Here is a 340-nt window from a genome sequence, read left to right on the forward strand (position 1 = left end):
TGCGGGTCGGCGCCGTCCCCTGGTGGAGCCGCTGCTCTCTCCGCCGTCCGTGAAGAGTCTGTCCTCGCTCAGGGCCACTCCTCTTAGCGCTGAAGCTTTACAAAATATTAATAATAAAGAAGGCAAGAAGAGGGAAGAAAAAAAAAAGAAAGAAAAGCTTTCATTCCCCAACTCCCAAATCAATTTTTCAAGGGGGTGGGGCAGAAGGATTTGTTTCGAAGGCGACCCAAACTTCTGCGAAGGACCCGCGGGGCGCTCGGTCTGGCCGGGGGCGCCCGGGTCCGCACTCGGGGGACCAGCGCAGCGCAGGGAGCTCAAGCCGGGGGGCCGCGGGGAGCCC

Source organism: Oryx dammah, unplaced genomic scaffold, assembly GCF_014754425.2.
Source record: "Oryx dammah isolate SB20612 unplaced genomic scaffold, SCBI_Odam_1.1 HiC_scaffold_25, whole genome shotgun sequence".
Classification (NCBI taxonomy): Eukaryota; Metazoa; Chordata; class Mammalia; order Artiodactyla; family Bovidae; genus Oryx; species Oryx dammah.